The sequence below is a fragment of the Xiphophorus hellerii genome, chromosome 13, assembly GCF_003331165.1.
Source record: "Xiphophorus hellerii strain 12219 chromosome 13, Xiphophorus_hellerii-4.1, whole genome shotgun sequence".
Taxonomy (NCBI): domain Eukaryota; kingdom Metazoa; phylum Chordata; class Actinopteri; order Cyprinodontiformes; family Poeciliidae; genus Xiphophorus; species Xiphophorus hellerii.
In genome coordinates this window covers 27,681,884-27,694,328 of record NC_045684.1, presented here as the reverse complement: position 1 = coordinate 27,694,328, position 12,445 = coordinate 27,681,884, and the positions used below count along the sequence as shown (strand labels likewise).

The 12,445-nt window shown below is 38.2% G+C and overlaps 1 long non-coding RNA gene across 2 annotated transcripts; it reads left to right on the top strand.

The window, feature by feature from the left end:
• The first annotated feature begins 6,285 nt into the window (after positions 1–6,285).
• On the top strand, positions 6,286–10,929 carry LOC116730757 (uncharacterized). Of its 2 annotated transcripts, none has more exons than XR_004341404.1 (4): positions 6,286–6,437; positions 9,126–9,191; positions 9,414–9,610; positions 10,215–10,929. It is a non-coding gene; the product is annotated as an uncharacterized LOC116730757 (long non-coding RNA). The 2 variants fall into 2 exon arrangements; XR_004341405.1 differs by lacking the exon at positions 10,215–10,929 and adding an exon at positions 9,699–9,904 and having other exon boundaries at positions 9,414–9,642.
• The last annotated feature ends 1,516 nt before the right edge of the window (positions 10,930–12,445 follow it).

Below are 12,445 nucleotides of genomic sequence, written 5' to 3'. Positions count from 1 at the left end.
ATTCCATTTGTATTACACCTCAAACCTTTTATGACAAGTACAACCACAGTAATCCTGTTTTTAATTTTTTTTATTTTTTACCACCATTGCAGGTGGACAGTATGTTGTCTGATGAGACAACACATTTTATTCACTGTATAGTTGGTCGACGGATGCAGTTGAATTTTGCATTTCAATTTTAATCAGAAATTTAGATTTCCAAATTTTAAGTTGGAAAAAAAATCACCTTAAATGTTCACCTGAAGATGTAGCTAAGTTAGATTTCTCACTATTCCTGACCTTACAGTCACTACTGCTGCCTTGCATATTATTCTTAGTTGTAATCACAGTCAAATTTTTCTTCACATCTGAAGATTTTTAAATCATAAAATCTGTCACACTGTACTCACAGTTTAACCCTGACTTCAAATAAAAACCCAACTGCTTTTCCAGTCTGTGCTTGAAGTTCTTAGTAGTTAAGATCTGCTAACTTACTGGTGATTAACTCGGTACCCTTACTGTAATGTATGCAAATCTTTTAAGTGGTGTAAGCTAGCAACCTAGTCAGATATACTCTGCTTGTTCTAGCTAGCTTTAGCTTGTGCTAGCTAGCTTTAACAATTTCAAACAACTATGTAAACGATAGAGGCTGTTTTTCCTCTGCCACAATCAATGGATTGGCAAATGAAGCTGGTGAGGTAATATTTTACAGTGTCTATCTAGCAAGAAGCGAATAGAGGTATACGACATATCATTATGTAACAGCATTACAAAATTTCTCTTCAAAACATCAAAAAAACATTAAATTTAGTTTGTTTTGATCCCCAGCTCCAAGCTATGACTTTATTTGTTACTTCTTCAGATCTTAACATTTGTCTCTGCACTCGTCTTTCAAGAAACTTCTGAAAATATAGAAAGCACATAAGCATACCCTCTTTGATTCACTCTTGGATTGGTTGGTAACCTGGCGTAGTAAAATAACACTAAAGTTTAAATTTTTTGCTGAAGGAAACAGATCCAAAGCTAACAACACAGGACTACTAACATAATGTAGTAGTAGTTCACTAATATGAACACTTTCATTTGGAGTTGTTTTAGTTGTGGCTAAAGAAAATGAACCAGAAAAATGTCATGATTAAAAAAATGGGATAGTTATATTTTCACAAACAGCTGGATTGGTTTGGATGGTTATGTTCTCTAAATAAATAAAATCAATTAAAAACAACTTCTTTTATTTACTCTGTTTAATTATCTGAAACATTTTATTGTGACAAAAAAATTAAAGCAAAAATTGAAGTTAATTTGAAATACTATCTCTGTTTGTGGCCTCTTGGAAACATTCGTTTCATTCAAGCAGCTTTAGTTTGGGTCAAACTTTCTGCTTCTGTTATTTTCTAAGCCACAAACTGAACTTTTGGGAACCACAGCTCAAAGTAAACACACCTGCCCTCTGGCCAGTACCACACTGCTGGAATTTGTGTGAAAATTTCCTGTCCTCTCTACTCGGCATGTGTGTGTGTGGGTGTGTGTGTGTGTGTGGGGGGGGGGGGGGGGGGGGGGGGGGGGGGGGGCGTGTGTGTACTTTTATACCACAAGAACGTGTTTGTGTGTGTGTGTGCGTGGCCTTGCATTAAATACATTTTAAGGACCATTTCCCCATCAAATACTATGTTGTGGGGACCGACTATTCCCTTTGGGCCCGAAGCTCGGGTCCCAGAAGAAGTGTTGTTTCTGGGTCAGGGATCAAGTTTAAGTGTGAATGGAGTTTATTTTAGGTTTAGGGTTAGGCATGTCGTGGTAATGGGTTATCTTATACCAAATGGGATTTTAGACTAGGTTAGACTGTAATATACCAAGGATTGTATTGTGTAGGACTGATCAGGCTTCTCTCCTGTGTCCATGAGGCAGATGTCCCATCTACTTTAAAGACCAAGCTTAAACCTTTGTGTGTTGATAAAGCCTATAGTTAGGACAGTTTTGTTATGCTGACCTTCTACATGCTGAGGCTGCTGGAGGACAGACTGACCACTTCTCCTCGCTCTGCTACATTCTACACCTTCTCTCTAATTTGCTGTTATTTCAACTTTCAACATTATCTTCTCTCTGGTTTTTTTTTCTCTTTATACGAGCAATAGCGAAGACGTCTCCAACATCCACTGGTCTTTCTGGTCTGGTGTGGGAGTCGTGTTTTGTCTTCTGTTCCACCTCCATGTTTCTGTCACCTCGCTCTCTGATTGGCTACCTGGCTCATTCAAACAGGCCTTGTTTGTTCTCGGAGAACAACATAAGGCAATCCAACATGTTGAATAGCCCCAATTGTAGATCAGAGTGGTTTCAACACACCAGACACTTCAGGAACATCACTTAAGATCATCTTTAGAACAAACGTGATAATCAGGTTGTCCTTAAGATTGTTGGAAGACTTAAATCGGGACAAAAATCAACATAATATTGCCATGTGAACAAGTCTTCAGATGATTGATTCTGTCTCTCTCCTAGACATAACTGGTTGTGACTGACTGTATGTGCTCTCTTCCATCCTACAGATGTTAAAACCAGTTCAGAGTTTCTTTGTTTAGCTCTCTTTCCTCAATGAAGTCAAAAAAAGAATATATTACGCACTGGCACGAACTTCTACAAAGGAAGTAGTCCCAGACCAGTTTTTGTTTATTCTCTGACAGCCCGAGTTGGGAGCAGTAACACTGAACCAGGTTCTGGTTCTGGTTCTGTTTTGCGTCTCTTCCTTTTAAAGTGGAGCTTTTCCTTTCCACTGTCGCTGAATGCTCAGAAAGAGTGAATGCTACAAATCGGTGGCTGCACTGCATAGTTTGACAACTAGGCTCAGCTGGAATGAATGTGTGATTGGAATGAATTAGCTTGTTTTTAAGTGCGCTGAGGTGACGTGTTGTGAATTTGTGCTGCATAAATGAACTGAAATGAAGTTTTACTTTTGTCCAGTTGGACAGATGTTGTAGATATAGATTCATTCCTTCCTCTGCTAAACTACCCCTCCATTAAATGTTTAACCTTTCCAAATCACCCCGAACAACCTTGTGTTTGGCTTATCTAAAATCACATCAACTTTGATTACTTTCAAGGTCACATTTCAGAGCCTTAAAAGGACTTGTTTGGGTTCAAGATGACAAATGTACTTTTTTTTCCCTTGAAAAAAACAAAACAAAACAACAACAGGAAGCTTGTTATCCATCTTATGGTGACTGTTCCGTCTCACCAACAGTTCAGCAGCACGTCACTGGCCTCAGGGGCCGCTTGTTATCCCGGCTCTGAGCAGCCGGGCCAAACAAGTTTCCTAACATGAGCCGCGTGAAGAGAACGCAAACAAAATAACAGGGTGGAGGAAAAGCATTCCAGGAGCACTAAGAATAGCAAAGTGAACCTTGAGATTGTCCTGTCACTAAGTTCACCAACTGGTCTGAAGCAGTAGAGAGAGAGAGAGAGAGAGAAAGAGAGAGAGAGAGAGAGAGAGAGAGAATCTGAGGATAGCAAACTGTTCCTGAACACCAAGTTCATTTGGAGAACTGCTGAGCTCCGATGGATCACTCTTAGTTAGAGTTGGGATTCACTTGGAATGAATGGTTTCAACAAACACATAGCTGCTTCATGGAGTCGCTTGTGAAAAGTTAATTCTTGCTTTACTTTAAAACAAAACAATGAACATTCATCACGAAAATCTTACAGGAATCATATAAAAGTTACAATATCCAATCGATGCCAATGCTGCTCCTCAATCTGACTGTTTGACCTCATGATGAGTCACTTCTTCTGACAGCACAGCGGGATTGAAGAGAAATGCTTGCACTGGGTTCTGTTTATGGATATTGGTGCAAAGGGGACATACAGTATTTCTTCTCTGATTTTTGTTAAAAAAAAACTTTTTACAACATTGCTTCCTTCAATTTCACTACTATTCACAACTTTTTGTTCTTAATATATTTGGTAGGGACAATGTACATTAACTGATATTTAGGTTTTTCATTTAGTTTGGCATATTTGACACAGCGCCGTTTGAAAGTGAAGCACACCAACTGGAAATGTAATAAATGTTGCAGTTTTGGTCCTGCATCAAACCGGGTCTTCCGGACTATCAGGTGTGAAAACACCCTTAATGTCTCTAAATTGTCATCAGATGTGTGTGTGGGCGGGTGGGTGTGTGTGTGTGTGTGTGTGTGCATGGTTTTTGTTCTGTGTGTCTCTGTGTTGCCCTGTCTTAGATTGCTGACCTGTCCAGAGTATAACCTTCCCTCAACCAATGACTGCTGGAGATAAACACCATGGTAATCAGGTAAGGCCAGTGGATGGAGGCTTACTTAGTTTGATTAATGCTAATATTTGTACTAGTTATTTTATCTGTGCCTGATCCACCTTCTGTCAACCACTGTGGGTTACAGTCACCTATAAGTGCTGTACAAACAAAGCTGGACTGATGTATTAATGTTAATAGTGTGTAATGACTCTATAATACGAACACTGACAGCAGGCAGTTAACAAGTAGCAGTTACATTGAAAGGAAACCACCCAGCTGAAGTGACGTTTTGGATCTGGTGTAGAGCACCGAGCGCCTCTCAGGTGATGACAACATCAGCTCTTGTGCTTATGTGTTTGTGCTTATTTCACATTATTAGCAGGAGTCTTGCTGGGATAAAAAAACTGTCAACAGAAGTCACCATGCAGATGTGACTCATAGGGCAGCATAAATTAGCATGAGCAGGCATCTCATTTCAAACAGGCACACTGTGCTCCTATGTCCTTACACTGTAAAAAACTGTTTGTCCTTGATGTTTTAGTTTATTCTGTTAGATTTAGAGGTTAATCACTATTTCCTTGTAAGCAATAAAAAACAACTTTTTGCTGTTAAGTCCGGCTGACTGCTGTGACCTGTAGCAGAGCCAGTAATACTTTAAACCCAGGTAGACTGGAGTTGTGCTTCAGAGTTGAGGTTTATATTCGAATCATTTCTCTTTGTATCATTTTTAAAATTGGCTCCTGAGAAACTGTCTCCACCTTGGCAGCTGGTTTGGATGTTTGATGGTAACAATTCAAAAGGATCCACAGAAATATTTCATTATTGTCCAAAGAACAAAAATTTGCAATTGCCTAGTTTCAGTTAAATAAGAAAGACAATTAAAATTACGTGGATAACTTTGTACATGAGATAAGTCATTAAAACACCATGCTGCTCCTACCACTTCCTGTCGTCTTCTTCTTCGTGGTTTGCGTCACAGTTACATTCTGTTGTTGATCATGTGACTCGTGAAGCGGAAAAAATGTTTTGCGAAATAAACCAATTTTGATCTGGCCAAAAAAATCTCCTCATCCTAGCGGCAAAACTTTTTATTGAAAAACAAGAGTTTCTTCTACATTGCCATGTTTCTGTTAAGTAAATTTATTTTCAATATGTCAAATTGTATAATTATAAAGTCAATAGAAATGCAGCTAATGTGACCGGGTAGAGCATAAAGACACGGAGTTTGAAAGCTTGATGAACTCAGAAGAGGATATTTATTCCAGTCAGCTTTAAGAAACGTCAAGTCGTAGATTCCGTCAGACTTTCAATGTGAGGACTTCAAATTTAGAGGACAAATGCAATCGCAGCAAAAAAAGAGATCTCTTTCTACACTTTGGGGTGAAATGTTTAACGACTTTCATAAGGATTCACACACCCTGCGCATTTCCACATTTAGTCACATTGCAGCCACAAACGTCACTATATTTCATTGTAGGAAAATGACTCATGGCTGCATTGGGTTTTTTCAGCCCAGCTGACTCTAACGCCTCCAAAAGAACCCAATGCAGCCAAACGGCTTCAAACGTCACGCAAAGTCCACGTGTGTGTGTTTAAACCTGAGTATAAATGATGTGTGAAGGTTTCAGAGGTTTGTTAGAAAGTATTAGTGAAAAAACAGAACCATGAAGATCAAACAGCAGGTTTGAATCGTCTTGAATCGTCAGATATTTAAAAAGTTTTATGAGAAACATTACAACTAAACAGAAGAAGTTTAAGGAAGCGTTCACACCGTCCCTCTTTAGTCCGTTTTAACTCAACTCCAGTTTGTTTGCCTGGATGCTCCGGTTCATGTGGGCATTGTTAAATTGGGCTATGCTAAGTGTGGAACTGTGATATATCTTTCTGTTGGAAAATCAATGAAGTTCAAGTCATACAAAAAAAACAAAAAAACATGATCCAGACAAATTAAGATAAAACAAAAAACTTACAATGCAAACTTTTCACTTATCTCATTTTCATTTTAATTTGATAGTACAATAACTTTTATTATTACGGACCAGATCAGAGGAAATCCATGGACTTGGACTATACATGGACTACATTATTTGCTGTCCTTCATCCTGATTTGTCAACATAACAGGATCTTCTGCTGCTACTCATTGCAGCTTGTTTGCAATACGACATGCTACACAGGCCAGAGAACAAAATTCCAGTGAGTCATTTGTAGTTTCATCACAAGTCTTCAGGTAAAAGACAAAACAATGTCTTTTACCTGAAGACATTGTTTTGTCCTGAAGATGTTTCGTCACAGCTGTGTGTGACGTTTTGTGCGTCACAAAGCTGCCAAAGTTCCTGTCACCTTCACAGTGTTCTGTTCTTTTTGTTTAATATTGTTACTCAATAAACTTCACAAAAAAACATGTGACTAGCAACATGCTAGTAGGAAGAGAGAGAAATCGGGCAAGTTGCAGCTGTTCTGTTTTCCATCAGACAGAAAGCAAACCTCAGAGATCAAATGAAAACTTCAGAAAAGAAATTCTATGAGATAAAACTGATAGTAATAAATCTGTAATATAGTTTAAATTCTGAGATAAACAGGTAGCTCAAAATTGGGATTTTTATTTTTTTCCTGTTGTGTCCTGCTCTGATCAGCGGACGTCATCTGAAAGAGTGAGCGCTGTTCCACCAGCTTCCTGTTTCAGCTCTGTGTGTTTACACAGTGTTAGTCAGTTGTGTGAATCACCTATAGGTTCTTTGTGTTTGTCTGCTGCTACAGAGACAGGATCTAATAAAAGAACAGAGATCAGGCCTGATCCTAGCTGAGGCAGGTCTTAAAGAAGGTCTAGAGACCACAGAGTGTCGGCCAAATGGAGCTGCTGAAGCAAAACACAGCACACACCCAGACACCCAGGAATCTCTGCGTATCGTCCCCTTCCCCCCAGTACAAACACAGACGCCAGCGGAGATGCAGCACTTTAAGAACACGAGCACGAACAGATGTGGTTGCACCAATTCAGGCGCAGTCTCATAAAACAACATATGCTGTTGTTTCTCCTACCTGGAGCAGCAGGTGGTACGGTGGTTCGCCCCTCCCCGCTCACAGAGCCACGGAAAGCAGAGACCCCTTCTGTTGTTAGACACACGGGAAAATGAATGGTGTGGTCAGAAAGATATTTAGCTCTATTGCATCCGGGCCACATGTGATATAAGGCGAATGATATGATCTAAAAAGAAAAGCTATTTTTTTCCAGGTGTCATTTTGGACAGAGAGCAGAAACAACAGCACAGATGCAGGAGTCAAATATGTCCTTTAATGGGGTCTAGTACTGACTGACTGAAGGGTGTTTCACATTGTTTGAAATGAGGTTCACTACTAAAGCCTTGTTCACACATAGCTGGGCCTTTATAAATGCAAACATATCCACCAAATCTTTCAAAAGAATTATTTTACATGGATTTTGTTTCAGAAAGGTTTTCATCCACATGAACCCACATCAATACGCCACTGAGTGTTGTTTTACACATGCCAATCCCATAGGGGGCAGTGTACGTTGGTTTAACTCCTATAGCACATTAGAATATAAAGTTAATAAAACACCAGTCGATTGGGAATCGGGTCGAAGCAACTATGTGGATATATTGGCACATTATTTGTAACAGACTGCAATGGATGAAACCCTAAATCTCAGTTTTCCCATATACACACAAAACACAAGTAGTTTTCTTAAATCTCCACTTTTGTCTGAGTTTTTTAAACTTATACGTTTTTTTATACGTTCTCACAGAAACCTGGCTGCAGGACAGTCATGAGTCAACTTTACATGTTCACGGTTATTTATTTTATGCAACAAGATTGTAAAAATGTGTGTTCCTGTACTCCGATCATATAAACAGACCAACTTAGTCATCATAAATTTTCCAAACATATTTGTAATAACTGTGACACATCTATGGTTCAGTGGCTCCACTGGCAGTTTTCTGCGCTCAGAGCAACACAGAAGCACAAGTTTTATTGTGTCTGAGAGGCAATTCATTCACGTGACCTTTCTACAAAGTGGGTTGATGGGACTCCATGTTCATGATTTCTCCCAGAAGAGAACGAGTCAGGGGTCGCTCTAATAGTAGTCAGTTTGAAAATGTATAATTATGCTATTTAATTAAGTAGAGTGAAAACACACACAAAGGAAAGATTGATTCATAAGACACATTGGAGGGTGTGTGTGTGTTGGACAGTAAGCAGAGCAGTGCTGCTCCTGTAATGATTGGAGAACTGAATCAAGGAATGAATGAAAGTCTACATGAGTATTGATTCATTACAAAACATTTCCATACAGAGTGATTGCTTCATTGTTTTTTTTTTGTGTTCTTTTGTTTTCGGTTGTGTTAAAAATTAGTAGAGTGCAATTGTGTAAACCCTGACCAGTTTTTCATAAACCGAGGAGCCGCCAACAACTGCATCAAAGTTAGTCTATGCTTACTTTTATTCTATTGTTTGACAGAACATATAAAAAGCCCTAATTCAAGTTAAAGCATTAAAATAGTTTGAAATATTATATTAGTTTATACTACAGTTCACAAGAAAAGTTCACACAGTAAAAAGAAAAAGGACTAAAAGTCACTATTGAAGTGACTTGGAGATTAGCTTGATTGGGGGCCAGTGATGTCAGTGGATCATGGACTGTTAATGTCTCATAATCTGTTTATGTTGGCTGTAGCTTCATGATAATGAATGTCTCTCCATTGAACACTGCATTGAACATAACTGGAAAATTTTAGAATAAGTAATCGTAACTTACCTATGGCATTCTCTCACTGTTTAGCTAAGCTAACTATGTCATTACGAAGACGCTACTGGCTAAAAATATCAAAATAAAATCTCTTCTTGTTCTGTCCTTTTTAGACTTTGAAAACTGATTTACTTACAACACTGTGCAGTCTGAAGAGGTAATGACATCGCTTGATTCAGGTAAAGAATTAAAACCTACAACTTGAAACCTACAACCATTACTGTAACATTAGCCCTTAATATTAAACACATTTTAAAGGCAGGCAAATAGGTTTTTTCCCTCCAATTGTAATCTAACAAATTGAAAGCTAATATGTTAGTCAAAGTTATCCTTTATGTGCATTATTTAGCAACTTGGCTGATGTGACATGGTGTTTGTGTTGTTTGCTTTGGCAACTTTAGCCACATGAAGACCCATTTTAGCCTAAGGACACATGGTGGGGAGTGGAGTGGACAAAGGTGGCTAATGAAGATGTGCTACAGGTGTGGAAGATGATAATGAGGACCAGAGAATGATAATGAGGACCAGCCACCAGAGAAAAAAGTCCCTGTTTGACCAAAGAGAAAGAAGCAGATGAAATATTCCCCAAGAAAATTATGTAAGTCATTTTTGTGTTACTATTTTCTCCAGGTGAAGGGGGATGTGATATTTTCTCCAGGTGAAGGGGGATGTGATATTTTCTCCAGGTGAAGGGGGATGTGAGGGGACAGGTAAGTGGGGAAGGGGTAGCAGGAATCAACATCCACCAGTTAAGTTAGCAAGTTACGTTTTAGACAACTAATTGATGTCAAATGTAAAACTGGTGTTTAATCTATTTATTTATTAATAAACTTCTTAAGCCATAAGCCAGAGTATCTGGTTGGAAATAATTTTGAAAGCTCATTAAGTGAAAAGATCCACTCATGAGCCTAAAGCTATACATTAAACGATGCATTCTGAATAACAACAGGCTGTAAGAATTTCTGCCAAACAAATATTTTATCAGAATAATTTTGTTGTGCTCTAGTCATTATGCTACTTGTATTAAGAAATAATTGTATTGCACTTTATAACAACCAGTCAAGTTAACTAGACATTTGTCTGTCAGTCTACTATTCTGACAGTGTGCAGCAAGGGATAATTTTGGAATGGTATTTAAATAAATGCTGAATTAAGATCACATTACATTTTTTGTTTATTGTTTTTGTTCTTTTTTTTTTAAGTGACCACAGTGGATTGAGTCATCACCCACTATGAGAATGTCCAGAAGGGATTCAAAAAGTTTGAATACATGAAAAGGCTTTCACCATGATTAACATTGACCACAACCATTGCAAGAACAGTTATAATTTCTGAGCATTTCCGGACACCTTTAAAGAGCTGCTTCCAGGAAATGAAGACAACAAGAAGATCTGCCTGTTATCAGAGCGTTACAGGAAGGCTATAACGAAGGAGATGGCTGACACAATCAAAGCAAAAAATGTTAGGACTGTTGAAAGAACCTATTTTCTTAAGTTAAAGATAAGTAATTCTGTTTTAGTTTTTTAATCAGTATTTCAGAGTTACAATATACTGACCAGAAGTTAAACCCTCTGTTTGAAGAACAAGTAATCTTTTGTTTTATTCCAATGTACAAAGGGTTTGTTCTACAGCTATGATGGTAGTTAGAAGTAGTCCAGTGTTTTCCACTTCACTTGAGGTAAGACTTAACATTAATGACTCTGTTAATATAGCACTTGACACTGTAATGACACTTAATGATATCTTTATAACTGTTGCTACTTGTTTCACTTTACTTGAGGTAAGAGATAATATTAATGACACTGTAATAACACTTAATGACACATTTATAACTGGTGTTCCACTTGAAGTAAGAAGAATTATTAATGACTCTGTAATTAAATCATTTGACCATGTAATAAAGCTTAATGAAATCTTTATTGTTGGTCCTAGTTGTTCCGCTTTATTTCAGGTAGGAGGAAATATTAATTACTTAATTAGAAATTTAAGACTAAACAAAATGGCAGAGCAAAATAATATTACCACATAAAGCTACATAATTTTTAAAGTTTAATCAGTAATACTTTTATAGCAAATTTATGACATATCACAATTTTTTGGTTAATGTCAAGTTGTCATAACAAAGACATTTTGAATAATGTCAACTTTGTATTAAAAGTGTCATGATTTACCAAATGACACTGTATGACAACAGTCATAAATATTCATGAAGACTTCCTCATGTTCATGACAGGTGTTATGTCATGTTTATGACAGTGTCATGTCAGTCTTACACACGCCCCGTCAAATAAAGTGTTACCAAATCGGAAGACCGTCCGTCGTTTTTGATGGATGACAATTTACACCCCTGACCACTTTCCAACTTTATCAACAGAGCCCAGAAAATGCTGACTGAAAATACTTATTCTGCCTAGTTTTAGCGTTCCACTATATGCGCCACTGCCTGTGATCTCGAAAAACAAAAGTGAGTGTGCTGGTCTGATCCGCAGCAGCAATGAACTGAACCCCTGCTGAGCCACACCAGACGGTCCTTACACCTGCATCTGTACAGATACGACCAAGGCCAACATGAGAGGACACTTCCACTGGAATCTGGAAACACCAAGCAGGCTGTTTTACAAATACGGTGTTGTAAGGATATAAAGTACAGGAGTGAAGTAAGAAACACTGAATCTGGAAGAGATGTTGGAGTGAAGAAATAGGCCACATTCCTGTGCAGTAGTGCAGGTGTGTGCATGTCAACAGGAATACATGCCAGGCCTCCTGCAGGGGGCTGGGGGCGGTTGGCTTTCTCAGAAAGGGGAGGTGGGCTTTAAAAAACACAAAACACAAAACAATGGTTGGTGTGAAATGGTTCTGAAAAAGAGAGCAGATAAAGATAATTATAACCCCAGCTGGTAGTTTTGGTAGGAAGAACAGAATCAGGAAGCCAGTCAAGGTTAGACAAGGTTATGAATTTCATCTCCAGATTTTATTCAAAAAACTTAGAATTGTGTGACCGGGGAATCCATGTCCCTGAGATATTTCTGTTCCTGATGAATCAGATTGTAATGGTGGGATTATGAGCCTCAGGTCTGTGCCAGGCATTAGGCCTACAACACTGTCCTTCAGTTACATTTACTACCAGCTTTTCACACAGGAACGTTGATTTTTTTGTGAAAAATATGAGTTAGCATTAAACTTTGTGCAATGGATTTTTTTCACCTTGGCTCTTTCTGCTCCTGAAATATTCACTAATGGACTTTGATTGATTTTCTCATCATGTCACACTAGGAGGCAGAGTGCTTAAGAAATGACCTCAAAATACACCCACAGCTGTGCCTCCATTTAATGTAGATATTTAAAATCTGATTTCAGAAGCTCACAAAGCAATTGTGTCAGTATCTGGATTTTCCCAGTTTACTGAAGGGGTATTACTGTACATCTGTGTTTA